Source organism: Ambystoma mexicanum, chromosome 5q (assembly GCF_040938575.1).
Source record: "Ambystoma mexicanum isolate Mex_15411 chromosome 5q, UKY_AmexF1_1, whole genome shotgun sequence".
In the NCBI taxonomy this organism is placed as follows: Eukaryota; Metazoa; Chordata; class Amphibia; order Caudata; family Ambystomatidae; genus Ambystoma; species Ambystoma mexicanum.
The window spans coordinates 1249960203-1249972743 of record NC_090933.1 but is presented as its reverse complement, the minus strand read 5'-3'; the positions used below and the strand labels follow the sequence as shown (position 1 = coordinate 1249972743).

General features: G+C 51.9%; 1 protein-coding gene across 2 annotated transcripts in view; it reads left to right on the top strand.

The window, feature by feature from the left end:
• Positions 1–12541, top strand: part of ZC3H3 (zinc finger CCCH-type containing 3) — a 2515563-nt gene that overhangs the window by 1815712 nt on the left and 687310 nt on the right. The window lies entirely within an intron of this gene.

Genomic DNA, 12541 nt, shown 5'->3' with positions numbered 1-12541 from the left:
CCTCCGCCTCTTCGTGGCATTCCCGGAAGCGCCGGCATAGGTCGCCTTCCCCGTCCTCTTCCGAGGACTCCGCCCGTCGGCAGGTCGCTTATCCCTCCATGCAAGCGACACCGGAGGAATGGGCTTCCTTGGGGAAGCAGATGCTAGCGATTCTTGAATCGCAGGGCACCGGTCCGTCCGCGCCTCTGAGTGGGGTCAGTCGGCACCGGTCGAGAGACACCGCCCGTATGCCTTTGGGCTCGGGTGGTCGGCACGGCTTGCGGGATAGGTCCCGCTCGGACAAGGGTAGCCGTTCTCGCCATGCCCGTTCCAGGTCCCGGTCCTCGACGCGCTCGAGACCGCGTGATCCTGTGCCGTCTTGGAAGAAGACGTCGACGCCTGTGGCGCCGAGCTGGTCGACGATTTCTCTCGAGGCTCCGCCTCCGAGGGGGTCGTCGGCGCCTAGGTCGTCGAGAGACACGCTCGGAGCTCCGGCTTCGAGGCCTGTGTCGACGCCGCCGATGCTGGCGGCGCTGCAGCTGACCTCGACGCCGATTCGCTAGACGTCGACGCCTTTTCTGCCGGCGCCGACTCGTTCGGCGCCCTTGACGCCTTTCGAGGCGGTGGTGTCAGAGGGGCCCCGTGGCACGGGGTTTGCCCCTAGAAAGGTTATGGCTAAGGGCAGGCACTGCTTTGGTTCACAGAGGTCTTCCCCTCCCCGCCTGGAGTACATTTCAGAGGGTGATGAAGGCTCTGATGGGGGCTTGGTTCCGGTTACGGTTCCGGATGACCTTATCTCGGGCCATAGCCAGTTTGATGATCTGCGGCAGTCGCTGCATGATGCCAGTGGACTGCCAGTGGAGTTTTGTAGGCCGGAGTCTGGCACTCATGCCGATTCTTCATATCGGCGCCTTATGTCTCGGGTCACCGAGTACTTGGGTTGGTCAGCTCCCCCAGGGGAGTTAGTTCAGGATGATCTCACGGACATCCTTGATCTCGGTCCCCCCACTGACCCGGTTTTGCCTTTTCATATGGCTCTGCAGAGAAGGGTGGCGGCGGCTTGGACTGCTCCGGAGAGTCTCCCGGCAGTGGGCAAGTCTTTGTCGCGAAAATAGCGTCCAGCCAGTAGCGACCCCTGCTACTTGTCTAGGCACCCCACTCCGGAGAGTTTGGTGGTGCAGGCAGCTACGGCCCCGTGAAAGCGGGCGTGGTATCCTACCATCCCTCCGGATAGGAACGACAAACGTTTTGACGGCTGGGCAAAGAAAGTGTTTTCTTCTGGGGGTATGGCGCTTCAGGCGGCCAACTCCATATGTGCCTTGTCTCGTTTCACACACACTCTGTGGAACTGTGTTGCATTAGCGGCTGACCATATTCCCGAAGGGGACGAACGGGATGGTTTCCTTGCTATGGTTCAGGATGGCAAGGATGCTATGTGTGAGGCCGTTCAGTCGGGTTTGGACTTGGCTGTCAGCCGGTCCATGGCGGCGAGCACCGTAATGCGCAGGTTTGCGTGGTTGCGGAAGTCTGGTTTCGCTCCTGATGTGCAGTCCCGGCTCCTCAACATGCCCTTTGACGGTGAACATCTTTTTGGCAGCAAGGTTGCGGACCTCCAAAGCTGCAGCGAAGTCGTTGGGCGCTGCAGTTCGCCAACCTCCGCCTTTTCATCCTAGGGGACAGCAATGGAGGGGAGGTTCCTTTCGCTATTACTCGTCCTTCAGTAATCGTAAGAGTGCCAGAGGTGGAAATAAAGGTACTCGAGGTGCCAAGGCCGCTCGGGCAGTTGCCTCTTTACCCTCAGGCAACGCCGCAGCCGCTACCACTCAGTCATGAGGCCAGGTCCCATGGTTCGCCGGTTGGGGGAAGGCTGGCGCAGCATCTTGTAGAGTGGCAAGCCATTACTTCGGATGTGTGGGTTCTGGAGATCATAACCCAAGGCTACTGTCTTCCTTTTCGGCAGAGGCCTCACGACAATCCACCAGGGAACCTCTTTGAAGTGTCTGGATCCGCTTCTTGCGCAGGAAATTCAAGCTCTGCTGGAGAAAGGCGCCATAGAACTGGTGCCTGTAGCAGAGAGGAACAAGGGATGGTATTCCCCTTATTTTTTGATTTCAAAGAAAGACGGGGGATTGAGACCCATCATGGACTTGCGCGGTTTGAACAAACTCCTCAGGAAGGACAAGTTCAAGATGGTGACTCTTTCTCAAGTCCTTTCAACCAGGCCCTTCAACTTCAGGACTGGTTGGTGTCTCTCGACCTCAAGGATGCTTACTTCCATGTGCCGATCCATCCCAAGCACAAGAAGTACCTGAGGTTCGCGGTTGGTGACTCGCACTTTCAGTTTCGGGTCCTGCCGTTCGATTTGACCTCTGCCCCGAGGGTTTTCACCAAGCTCATGGTGGTGGTGGCAGCGCATCTCAGGAAAGGGGGGATTCACGTCTACCCCTACCTGGACGATTGGTTGATCAGAAGGAGCTCTCCCGAGCAAGTCCTGGATCATCTGTCCGTCACCTGCCACTCCCTTCACAGGCTGGGCTTCTCCCTCAATTTAAAGAAGTCCCATTTGACACCAACGCAGCGGCTCCAGTACATCGGAGTAGTGCTCAACACGTCCCTGGGGCAGTGTTTTCCTCCACAGGTGAGGGCTCTTCACATTCAGCAGATGGTGCACAAGTTTCAGTTTGCCCAGGATCTCCCAGCATCCGAGTTCTTGAGACTGCTCGGCCTCATGGCATCCTGCATTCTTCTGGTGCCAGAGGCTCGTCTGCGGATGAGATCTTTGCAGTTGGCACTCAAGCTCCAGTGGTCTCATTCCTCCGGCAGGCTGTCAGACCCTGTTCAGGTGCCGCCCTCGGTGGCCCGGGACCTTCTGTGGTGGGCCGTCGAGGGCAATCTGATGAAGGGGGCCCCATTTTGGCTGCCCTTGCCAGAGGTGACGATCGTGACGGACGCATCTCTCGCAGGATGGGGAGCTCATGCCAACGAGTTGACAGTCAGCGGTCGTTGGTCTCTGTCGGAGTCCAGACTCCATATCAATCTGTTGGAGCTGAGGGCCGTCAGGCTAGCCCTGAACGCTTTTCTGCCGACTGTGCACGGAAAGAGTGTCCTGATTCTAACGGACAACACGGTGGCCGTGCACTACCTCAACAAAAAGGGGGGGCAGGGTCACTTCCGCTGTGCAGGGCGGCGATGCAGCTCGAATTCTGGGCCATCCAGCAGGAAGTTTCGATCTCGGCTGTTCATCTGGCCGGAGACGACAACGAGATGGCGGACGCTGTGAGCAGGCAGAGCTCGATCTCTCATGAGTGGGAGCTGGCTCAGGAGATTCTCCTGGAGATCTTTGCCCTTTGGGGGACCCCTCAAGTGGATCTCTTTGACTCCAGTGTCAACCGGAAGTGCGAAAGGTTTTGCTCGCAGGAATTTCCTCCAAAAGGAGCCTTAGGAGATGCGTTCATGGTGAAGTGGTCATTCCCACTGCTGTACGCGTTTCATCCAGTCCCCATCATCCCGCAAGTGCTGCGGAGGTTACGGAGGTTCGGTTCCCGGATGATCCTCATTGCTCCGGCGTGGGCCCGGAGGACGTGGTACTCGGACCTTCTAGACTTGTCCATCTGCCCTCTGCGTCGTCTTCCCTACCGAGACGATCTGCTCTCACGGGAGGGGTGTCAGGTTCTCCATCCAGAGGTCAGTTCCCTCAATCTTCATGCTTGGCTTCTGAAAGGTTGAGGTATAAGGATTGGGTCCTCCCTGAAGACGTGATGGAGGTGTTGCTCTCGGCCAGGCGGCCGGCAACAAAGTCTCTGTACCGTTGCCGTTAGAGAAAGTTCTGCGACTGGTGCAGAGTTGAGAATGTGGATCCTTTTGAATGTGACATTCCCATGGTTCTGTCTTTTTTGCTTTCTTTGGCCCACAGGGGCTTGCAAGTGGGGACCATTAAAGGTTACCTGGCGGCGCTCTCCATCTTTAAGCGCTCGTCTGAAGAGTGTTCCTATTTTAAGATTCCTTTGATTTCGCAGTTTTTGAAAGGGCTCACTAATGTGTTCCCTCCGTCACCTTTTCTGGTGCCCGGTTGGGATCTGAACCTTGTTAAGTTTCTTATGGGTGCTCCGTGTGAGCCTTTACATTCTTGCCCTTTGAGGCTGTTGACTCTGAAAACTGTGTTTTTGGTTGCGGTTACTTCCGCTCGCAGAGTGAGTGAGTTACAGGCATTTTCAGTTAAGCCACCCTTCACTGTGTTTCAGAAGGACAGGGTTGTCTGTAGAGTTCGTCCTTCTTTTCTTCCGAAGGTGGCTTCGGAATTTCATTTGAGCCAGAAGGTTGTTCTTCCGGCGTTCTATCCTCCTCCACATCCTGGTAAGGAAGAGGAGAGGCTCCATAGGCTTGATCCTAGGAGAGCGTTGAGCTTTTATATGTCGTGCCTGTCCCGGGTCAGAGTGGACGATCAACTTTCCATTGGTTACGCTGGAAAGCGTTTGGGACAAGCTCTGACGAAACAGACTTTGTCTCGTTGGATTATTTTAGCTATCTCCGAGTGTTACCGCTTGGCAGGTAAGGACCCTCCGGCTGGATTGCGGGCCCATTCTACCAGGTGAGTGGCTGCGTCTACTGCCCTGCAGAGGGGAGTTCATATTCGTCACATCTGTGATGCAGCCACCTGGGCTTCAGTACATACTTTTGTACGTCACTACTCCCTCGATTCCATCAGAGGGCAAGATCTGGCCTTTGGCAAGGCAGTTCTCTATTCCGCAATTTGATTGGGCATGCTAAATTTGTATTCTAAAATTCTTTCCCACCTCCTTGCTTGGTACTGCTTTGGGAGTCTGTCATAGATATCGAATACGTTGCAGGACCCAATCCCCTCGAAGAACAAGTTACTTTCTTACCTGGTAACGTTCTTTCGATGGGATGGTCCAACGACGTATTCCATATTGCTCCCTCCCTACCTTCCCCGCTGCAGAATTTCTTTTGAGATTGCAGCTTGCGTTCCGCAAGGCCTTGTGTGTCTGACTGGCAGAAAACTGGTGGCACACGTTCTGGGAAAAAACTATAACTGAGGCTATGGGCGTCGTGCGTCCTACTTATCACATCGGGTGACGTCGGCCGTCGGAGGAGGTCCTCGGGGACGGCGCATCGACGTCATCGACGCAGGACGCAGACGCCAAAGAGTTTCCAAAGCAGCACAGCTGTGGACACTACCTGTCATAGATATGGAATACGTCGTCGGACCATCCCATCGAAAGAACGTTACCAGGTAAGAAAGTAACTTGTTCTTTCTATGCATTCATGCCCAGTTTCGAGGTTTTCAACTTCTGGCCATCTGTTTGTAAGCCTTCTTGTCACCGCTCCATGGATTAGGAACTGCCCTAATGGCAGCCCCGTTGTCTCATGTAGCTCTGCAAACGTTAGGATGCCTTGGCCATTCACTAGATCTCCCAGGGTGCTGACTCCGTAGGGTTCCCATAAGTTTCTTATCTCCGTCAGGTCCCCGGGCCTATTCGTCATGATCGCTGCTATCGGGATCTGGGGGGGAATATGGGTCATTTGTCTTTGTGGCTTTGCAGGCTCGTTTCCAGATCTAGATTCCCAGCTTTATCAGGTACGGGTTGTGGGTAGTCGCACTATCTGGGGTCCAGAATAGGTCTCTGAGTAGCATGTGGGGGATAGCCGGTTGCAGAAGTCGAGTGTCCATTGTGGTTTCGTCTGCCATCCATTGTATCACGTGCTTCAGTTGGCCTGCCAGGTAGTATAGTTCAAAGTTGGGGATTTGCAGACTTCCCTTATCGTAGGGTCTCTGTAGTACTTCCAGTGCGACTCTATGCCTCCCACCTTGCCACAGGAATCTTCTGCAGAGTTTGTTTAGGCCTTTAAAGAAGAACAATAATGTTGCTTAAATTTGTCTGCATGGGAGAAAAACTGTACATAAACAAAGGGGAACCGGTCCCCAACACTCGACCCTGCTCCTGGAGTGAATCGGAGCAGCAAAGGCTGAAAACGCAGAGCTCAAGGCCGAGCCCCTGCGACCCGCAAGATGGCGGCGCCCGCCATGAAATGAAAACGTAGCAGACGCGGACATGAATCTCTCAAAGTGCGGCAACGAAGAGCACTTCCCCCACCAAAGCCGACAAGGCGGGACGCCCACCTCCCGGTTACACCCTAGCCAGCACTGACGCACTGAGGAGCCGCAGGGGTTGACAACCTGTGAGCCGTGGCCAGTGGCACCAGCGTCGGGAGGTACTCTGGGGCAGAGGAGAATCGAAGACGCTGGGCATCAAGGGAACAAGCTGTCACTACGCACAAGACTGGGGTTGCGGAGATCAGCCAGCTGCACGGGAGAGGAGCGCACAGAGACGGCACCAAAGACAGCCGCCTAGACTGAGGGCGCTGATGGGGAGTCCAACGGAGCAGAGAGAGTGGAGATCCAACTCCCGGGGAACACAGTGAGTGAGGCGAGGAAAGAGTCGCGGACCCCCCCATACCACTCATAATTGGGACACAAGCGTGTGGTGGGCCCCACCCCACACGGTCATCTAGTCAGTGGGGGAGGCCAACAAGACCCACAGGCCCGGTACTGCAAACACAACAGCACAGGCTATAGGCTGGCCCGGAACGGACACTGGGCGCACACAGTGATGGGCGGCCCTCTGACAAAGGAAGGCGAGAACCGGAGCAGCAACTGTAACGCCACCAACTGAGCCACCAGAAGTGCTCCACAGTGGGTAGAGAGCCCCCGTTTGCCTGAACCAAAGGCGTCTGGGGTCAACCATTCCGCCCAACGCCCCGTGCTAACGCAGGTGGTGAGCTGGAGCATGCCCTGACATAATTGCAGGATTCCTGTGAACAGCCCCATTCTTGATAAAGGACCAAACAAACACGAAGGGGAACATAATCTCTGAACACCAACACTAAGCAGCAAAAGCACTTACTCACAGACAAAGAGAGCGACAACACATCAACTGGCAATCGGTCTGAAGGACACCCACTTCTGGATGTAAACCTACAGAAGGGCTAGTTTCACAAGGCAGGGGACACGACGAAGGCAGGGACCAGCTAGAACTAATAAAGGAAGCCGCCTGGATTGCACCCCAAGCAACTGATCTGGGAATAGAAGTAAGGTGGGTCGTAGCAGCCTAAAATTTCGGGCGATGCTACCACACTTGCTTTTCTGCAGATGTGCAAGTTTCCAGTCGTCTGAGCTGCGCAAATACTTCGTTTTATAGCAGTATTATGGGCACATCTGCGGAACTCACTGAAAAGGTGACCTTCTTACATGGCGGTTAGCCACGCCCCTTACTTTTTAAGGGTTAAGTTGAACAGACCATCCTGGCCTGCTGCACCAGAGTTTTTGAGCTTTTCAATTGCAGCTTCAATATCAGCCCTTTTCAGATCCAAAATGGTTGATTGTGCAGACCTTGCACTAACTCCGACCACTTTACTGCCCATTTGATTACGTGAGCCCTCGTTTATTATCGGCCAGATTTCCTGGCTTTTGCATGAGCAGATCAGTTTAAGCATTATATCCGCTTGTTCTTGTTCACGTTGATATTTAAATGACTGCACCCAATTTCTGTACCTCTGACGTAAAAGTCTTTTTCCCTCACTGAGGTCATCCTCTGTGAGGGTATTTTTCCCTGATTTCAGGTCTTTGCACTGGTTTTTTTTCCTCTCTTTGCATTGTTTTACTAAACTGATATTTATGTTTAGAATTGTCATGCCTAAATCCAGATTTGACTTCGGTGAATTGTAACAACAAGGGCTTAAATTCAACTGGGTTTATTCCAGAAACTGCATTTGCACCAAACCTCATTGTGAGCGCAACAATTTCAGTAGGTCGTATTCGCAGCCGATTTAGACCTTGATTTATTTCAAGTATTCCATCATAGTCCATTGAAGAAAAACAGCATCATGGTCACTATTTCTCATTCCTAAAATTTGTAATGAATACATTTTTGCAGTAAATTCACAAGACGTCCAGATATAGTCTATAGTTTTATGGATGGTATTACCATGCCATGTTGCTTTTGCTGGCATGTCACCAATGGTTTGACCGTTCAACATCATGCAGTTCCTGTTTACGAGTTCGGTCCACCATTTGGTGCCTCGCCGTGAACGATGATAATCATTAATGTTTTTCACTTGTCCCTCAGAATTAATCCAAGAATAATTGAGGTCACTGCATATAATAATGGAAACATTCTCATCCTCATGCATGAATTCATCAATCAACCGAGTTACAGAAGATATAAAGTTTGCAGATGTTATTTTTACAGGGTTCCAGTAAACATTTATGAGAAGCAGAAACTCATCCAGGTCAGATTCCTCTTCTGAGATCTTTAAGATGGTTCCTTGAGCGTAGCTATTAGGATGAATGGATCTCAATATGTGCCACCTGGGACAATTTTTCACCAGTGTTAAAAGTCCCAAGAATGGCCGACCAGTCTCATTTTTTAAAGCCGGATTCAAAATTACGGCATATCCTTAGCAAATAGGAGCAGTACGCATCCATGTTTCCTGTAAACATATCCGGTTATATGCATCTCTTTTTAGTTCATAGTCCTGAAATAGATGAAGGAAACCCCTATTATTCCATTAGACTAGTGAGCACAATCGGGAGTTTGTCCGGCCCGGGAGCTAATGACGTTTTATTGAGGATCCATTATTGGCAGCTGGCCGAAAGCTTCATTCGGATCGACTGCGTCCTGCCTCTGCACCTGGTCGACCATTTCCAAAATGGTTCTGCAATGAGTGTCTTCTGTTTTTATTCTTTGAAAAGCTAACTGCTTTTGCAGCCTTTTGTGGGGCAGGTGTGATAGACTTCAAGGCCCCCGCTTCTGCATAGTTATTTATTGCATACCCATGAGCCAGAAAGTCCCTCTTTGCGGATCTTAAGGTGCTGGCTACTAACCGTGATTGTACGTGTAGGATAACCCAATCAGATTTATTTTCCGATTTATATTCTACTAATCGAATAGGTTGAGAGATTAGCCAAGTCCACAGAGGTGAACGAGTTGGCTATATCACACTCGTTTGAGTCAAGGCAAGGCCGTTTGCAAGCCTGACGTTTAGGCATTTCCTCAGCCGCAAGAGATTTTTCATCCCCAAGCTCTTTCTCAAGCGAAGAGTTGTGTTTCGCCGGCCGTTTAAACATCGGCACAGCTGGAGGAGTTATCAAATTTCTAATAAAGCGTTTTGATGCATTTGATTTCAGTGCCTTACCATTCTTTTTTTTTTTTGGACCATCTTTTTTTGGTCGAATTGAACTCTCAAGTTTCTTATTGTCAAGATTTCTTATTAAAGTTTTTTTCCCATCAGACAATATTCCGAAGGAAGCCACCTTTGCACTGCCTCCATTGCAGGCCAGCGGAGGAAGAGAACCAACAGGCTTGGCTTTCACCTCATGGCACTTTTCGATGACAGAATGACCAGTAGCACTTTTGTAATTTTCAGCAGATGCGGGCTTCAATAAGTTGGCACACTGGTTATTAGTCGCTCTGGGTTGGTCCGGTTCTACACTTTTCTCAATTAAGACACCTACACGTGTTGAATCATCTGTTGTAGGGATCACTGAGCTTAAAGAAATTATCACTGGAGGCTGAGCAGATGTCGATTGATCAATCAGTCTTCTCTCCGCTGCCAAATTTAGTGCTGGCTCTAAATACGAGCATTTCCACGGAGAAGAGCTTGCCGTGCTGTTTTGTTTGCAAGACACATCGTGTTCGACCCTGTTTGTACAACCGTGTTGAGGGTTTACTCGCATCCAATTGCTACACTCTAGCACAGCAGTGATCAAGTCAGTTTTTTGAGAGAGTTCAGTCTCAGCGAACATGCTTAGCCTATTCTGCCATTTTGCAGACACTTCTGCTTCTACATCTAGGCGTTTTAAAGTGTGGTCAGCTAAAGACTCTAGGGCCGCAATCTTCGCATTTACCGTTGCTAACAAGGCATTCTGATCCTTCATGTCGTCATGAATCGCTTAATACAGTTTCAAGAAGGGAATCATGGCTGTTGATGTAGCAGCCAGGACATTGTTATACATTTGAAGGCATGCGGCTACAGAACGATGTTGTTTGTTTAAGTGCTCTGTTTCGGAATCTTCATTTAAAGGTGGCATATGATGCTGTGGTGGATTCGGAGTGTCGGCACTCTGTAGACCATACATCACACTACTTTGCACCAAGTTTTTTGGAGTAGCGTCTAGTCCCTGCCGAACCTCCACTGTTTTCAAGCGGGTACTGCTTTAAATTCTCAAAGGAGTGCTGGTCAAAGTTGCGCCAGCTAATCCAGCACTAGTTAAAGATGAAGTATATTTCTCCGGCATTGAATCTTTCATGGATTCACATGCTTAGAATATTCCCCGTCGACAGACTGGGAACCCTCGGTAAGCTTATAAAGCCGTTTCCCATAGGAAAACGTTCGACACTTTCGTGTCCTATTTATGTCATTTTGGGCTGCGCACGCATGCCCCACTAGGATGTAGCGGTATAAATGTCCCGCCCCCGCGGCTCCCTTCAGATTTCAACCGTCTCCAAAGTAGTGGGAGCACCTCGTGTAGTCTACTATTTTGTTAGGTTGTGCTGTTGCAGTTTTTTTTTTTCTCCTGATGTCGGGGAAAAGCGCTGTTCCGCCCGTGCGCTATGTGCGGGTTGAAGAAGGTGTACGAGGGGGACGGACATATAGACTGCATATACTTTCTCCACCCTCATCATTCGGCAGACAAGTGCGACATATGTAAGGGCTTCTCCCAGAAGACTCTTAAAGATCGGAGTCGAAGACTTGTGGCTTGGTTGAATGATGTAGCAGGGGCATACCCGCCTTCGAAGGTGGGCTCCACGCGCAGCGCGGCCTCAGTGTCAAAATCTTCAGGGGCCGCGCACCGCTCAACGTCGTCGGAACCCCCGGTAAAGAAATTGCGACCGGAGGAGAAAGAATCATCGGAAGGCCATTCCAAGGACTCTTCGAAGAAGAAGGCCTTGTCATCCTCATCTTCAACGAGGAAAGACAGAAAAGAAAAATCTAAATCCTCCTCGAGCGATCGTCATAGATCGGCCTCGGGTCGAGATGCAGAAAAACGCAGGTCGAGTTCGGAAAAGGCGGGAACGCCTCACAGGCCTGCACGACCACCACCGTCGTGGACGGTAGGGCAGTCGTCGACTACTTCTCTGCCGCTGGCGCAGTTGGTCTCAACCGTTCCTGGACCGCAGACGACGACGACGTCGATGACGGAGATCCCGCAAGAGGCCTGGCGTCCAGAGGTATACGACCCAATTTTGCCAGAAACACTTCTGTGTCCTCGGGAGACGAGTATGTGAGAATAGCTGGCCCTGCAGACCTAGGGTTACAAGGGGTTACCAGGCCTCTCTCTGGGAGCAATCCGGGTTCTACCCCTCTGCTCAATCCACAGTCACTTTTGTCATTCGAAGTCTTATCCACGTTGCAAACGTTGCTGAAGACACTGGATGACAGACTACCTCGAACAACTCCGGCTAGGTCGGTCATCGACGACCCGAGCCCGTCTCGTCGACCACCACAGTCAGCCCCCGCGGCAGTGCCGCCGGATGCAAACCTCTCGGCTCCATGCCGCGAGGAAGGGGAGCTGATGGATTCGGACTCGGACAGCAGAGCCTCGTCAGTTGTCTCCCTCTCCCCCTCCAGGGATCCAACCTGGGAGTCCGAAGCAGAATTGGAACCCCCAAGAAGCCCGGCTCAGCCGTCTCCCCCAGACGATATTGAGTCATTTCACACCATGATGGCCAGGGTTTGTACAGAATTAGGGCTGGCCCAGGAAGAAGAGAAAAAGGACTTTTTTCTTTTCGACCACATGGGGAAAAGGAGAAGGTCTGTGTTTTCAGTTCCCATCCTGGATCATGTGTGGAAGGAAGGATTGCAGGCCATGTGCCACCCTTTCTCGGAACCAGCGATAAAGGGTCGTCTAGAGAAAAAATGTAAGGGCCCGGACTCTACTCCCATGTGCCTTTCCTCCCAACCAACTCCTGACTCAGTGGTATCGGCGGAGGCGGCGAGAAAGGCGAGGGCCCCAGCACAAGTGCACGACCCCACCGGAAAGTGATGCCAGACGGCAGGATGCTTTTGGCAAAAAAGTGCTGTCGGTAGGTGCTACCACAGTGAAAGCGGCCAATTCTCTAGCCATAGTTTCCAGATACGACAGGGAGATGTGGCACCGGCTGGCTCCTATACTGGAACACCTTCCGGATGAACATCGCAAAGCGGCTATGCTGCTGGTCATGGAAGGTGAAGAGGCTTCCAATCATGCCATAAACATCGCAGTGGACCTCGCGGAGTCGGGGTTTAAGCAGGTGAACAACGGTGTGGTTCTCCGATGGCAGGCATGGCTAAAATGCACCAACTTCCGACCGGAGGTGCAGTACAAGGTACTGGATATGCCTTTTGAAGGAGACCTCGTCTTCGGCGAGAAGGTGGACGAAGCCCTGAAGGGCATGAAAGAGGACTTGGACACGGCGCGTTCCTTGGGGGCCCTCCAGAGTGGTTGGAGTTTCCGGTCTTTTCGTCCCTTCAGGGGAGCATCGGGAAATTCCAGATTCTCGGC